This window comes from Plectropomus leopardus, chromosome 19 (genome assembly GCF_026936395.1).
Source record: "Plectropomus leopardus strain MGB_pleo_1.0 chromosome 19, ASM2693639v1, whole genome shotgun sequence".
Taxonomy (NCBI): domain Eukaryota; kingdom Metazoa; phylum Chordata; class Actinopteri; order Perciformes; family Serranidae; genus Plectropomus; species Plectropomus leopardus.
In genome coordinates, this window is record NC_142194.1 from 20,896,836 (window position 1) to 20,900,654 (window position 3,819).

A 3,819-nucleotide genomic window follows, 5' to 3' on the forward strand; every position below is an offset into this window, starting at 1 on the left:
CATGTGTTTGGTATGATTTTTCATTCTCTTTGTGTTTGTTCCAAACAAACTGATGTTTCTACTGCCGGGAATCTGAAATACATCTGTTCAGCACATGATTGTTTTCCTGGAAGAGAGCGAGCAGACACTGGATGATTAGAGAAGAACATGAAATTAATCTCTGTTGTGTGATTTTAAGGAAAAGCTGACTTTCATTTACAGAGGATGAAAATGCTGTTTTGCTTATTTATAAAATCAAGTGTTAAACAGACAAACAGGGTAAGTAATGAAGTTTTAAAAACGGGATTTATGTTTAATAAATAGATATTGTTCACATCAACAGTTGAGGCAAGCCAGCAGCCATTTAGCATAGCGCAGTATGAAGACTGGAAATACAGAAACCATCTGAAGGTAACAAAATCTGCTGACCAGCACTTGAATTTGTAAAATTATTTTTCATGTCTGACATTAACGTAACTACAATCATCAAATTACTTTAACATAAGGTCAAAGTATTTTTAAATCACAAGTAAATTCGATAGTCGATCATGATTTCACAATGATCACATTTTTAATCACATTTTATGTTCCAATTTTGAAGTTATTGTCCACTGTTTTTTATTTATTTGCATTCATTTATTAAATTTCAATTGGTGAAAAAAAAACAGTTGTGGATGTACAGGTACAACCATGGTATGAATAGGGGAAATTAATTAAAGGAAATTCAAAAAAGAAATAAATAAACCAGGGTGATGTAGCAATTTACAAGTATAGAACATAACAAATAGAGGGAATTAAAGGTAAAACAAATACTTCAAATAATTCTAATAATAATAATCTCTCTGTCTTCAGAGAGACTGAGCATTGGGATACTGATCTGTAGGACAAATGGGACATTTTGAGAAATATTAGGGTTTCAGAAAAATGAGCCATCGGTATAATTGTGGTGGTATGGATTTTGTGTGGTTTTTTTTCTGCTGCTGTGTTTGTGTGCTTTCAGAGGCTGGGCGTGATTTCCTGGTGCTGGAGTTCTGCATGCACACCTGCCGCTCATTCCACACTCATCAACTGCAGCTTAAAAACCCTGCTCTCTCTCCTCTGTGCTGGCATTGTTTCCGCTCTTCACAGTGGTACACCGTAAGCCACAACGCTTCCTTGTATTAACCTACAAACCTCCAGTGCTGTCAGCCACACTTTTTTAAAGCCTCAGCCACACTTCGACTACTTTAACACCAGCCTCTCCACACCAGTCTCAGCCTACCTTCGATCTGCCTGTTTTATCCACCTGCAAAACCTAACAATAAACTCCTTTTTACTCCTTTGTCTTGTGGTCTTGTGGTCCAGTTTAAAACTACAGTGAACCATTAAAATAATGGTAGACTTCAAGCCTTTAGACTAAACTGTGGCCATATTGAACGGACAGAAATAAAAATGTTTTTTTCATCCATCTCTCAACAAAAAACAAAAAAGCAAATTTTCCAAAATGTGGAGCTATTCCCTTGAGCATCAGTCTTTGGCAAACACTTCCCAGTTGCAGAAGTTGGTGGTGGACACAGTTGTGTGTAGGTGCTGTAGGAGGGGCTGAATGTGAAGTTTACTCGTAGCCAGTGGCTTTTCTGATGTGTAAGCAATCAATCCACGAAGCTGATTGGAGACCTTTAGGGAATGGACAATCTTTGACCTCTTCACTCCCCCCTGACCTGTGAGCCTGGCCGCCATAAACTGCTTACCCACCACTAGCCTGCCTCGCTGGTTAATGGAGTCGCCCTGCATGAGCTATGAGCGTGGCTGCATGCTCTCACACACACACACACAGGCATACAGCAACGCCCCCGCCTCCATTAATACTGCATTCTGAACCTCTAGGACCTCCTCTGGGGGGAGAGGGTCCGGATCAATAACTGCCTGTTTAGTTTATAGGCGGCAGGGAGATGTGCTCATACGTACCATGTCCCACTGTCACTTTGATTTAACTCAGGGGTCGAGCACGGGTCGCTATCATACATTTGTAAAATATTATTTAACACCTGATATATCTTCCATACATGTGTAATCGATGCACGACCTAAACACACACCAGGGAGCTCACATGGATGCTGCAGCTCCAGAGCACGACTTTAATCCATCCATCTACTTTATTATTGATGCGGTCATGAAATGCTTGTATGTATAAACTTTGTCTACAAATGTCACAGAGCAGGTGAAATTAAAACTGCAACTTTCAGTTCATTGTTTTGGTTTTCCAGCCCACAACAACACAAAGAAAAATTATTATAATTATTATAAACAGATTAAAAATGAAAAACTTGCAAAATAACCACAGAGACAAAAAAAGACTACAAATATTTGGAAAACAACTACAAAGAGTCACAGAATGACATAAACAGATGTAAAATGACCACAAGAGCTGCAAAATGTCTACAAATAGACACCAAAAAAAAACTACAGAGAGCCATAAAATGACCAAAGAGATGTAAATCAACTGCAAAAAGGTTTGATTTAAAGAGATGCAACAAAAAAAACCTGACCACACAAACATGCAGAAAAACCACAAAGAGGCACACGAAAACTGAAAAAAAATGCAAAATAACAACAAAGAAATGCAAAGAAACTGCAAAGAGACACAAAATTATGGCCAGAAATGGATAAAACAATCAAAAAGAGGTATAAAACAACCTCAAAGAGACACAAAACAACCACAAAGAGACACAAAAGAACTGCACAATGACCCAAAGTAAGTACAAAAACTGGCACAAAAAAAAACAAAACACAGAGACATTAAACAACCATGACAGACATGAAACAATAGTCCTCCCGGTTTGCCATAATGCATTTGCATTTTACTGGTTGATGGTATTTATTTTCCACCCTGTATCCTCTCCAGTTATATTTTACAAACCCATTCACTGGAAAAGAGACCAGCCAGCTATGTCATCTCTGGTAAAAAAAAAAAAAAAAAGTTTTCTTTCTGTCTCTGAGACTTGAGATTGCAGCAGATATCTCATTCAGCAGCTGACTAAAGTCATTCAGGCCTGCTTGTATTGATATGCAAACAAGACGGTTCAGCTGCAGCTCTGCAGAACAGGCCTTTATCTAAAAAAACAAACATTTCTCCGTCACTGATCCATCTGAGGCTCCACTGCGGAGCCAAACATGCTCGGATTAGAGCAAACCCAGATATTAGAATGGATGGGTGAACGTCACCTCTTCAGATCTTTACACTTTGAATGACCAGAGCTGGTGACCTTTGTCGGGGAGGTCAAGTGTCCTCACTCAGGCTGCTGGAGGACAGCCCACCAGTGTGCCAGCCGATTCAGAGGATGTTTTTTCGGGTTCAGTCAGGTGCACACTTACTTCATGCCACAAAAGTTTAGACGTTTTGATCTTATTTGGATCTTTGTCAGGTCAATATGTTTGATAAGATGAAATCACACCTATATATATGTGTGCATAATGAACACCAATAGGTTGACAAGTTCTATGGTAAATTGAGGTACAGAAATTACATAGGAAATACACGGAAAAAGTACATAGAAAAAGAAAAACACTGATGTGGAGGCCATATTACAAAACATCAATTATATCTCAATTGCTGAAAAACATTATCCAAAGATTATTTTTAACAAAAATAAAAGATTATTTTTAACAAAAATAATCTTGATATCAAAATTAAAATTCATCATCTGTGTACATCGCCTGCATGCAAAATTGTATTGAATTACATTTTATAAAATGTATTAAACTGTATTTTTTTAAATGTATGAATTGGAGATTACCTCAGTTCTTTCTTAAGCTTAATTCAATACAATTTTGAATGCAGGTAATGTAGACTGATGATGA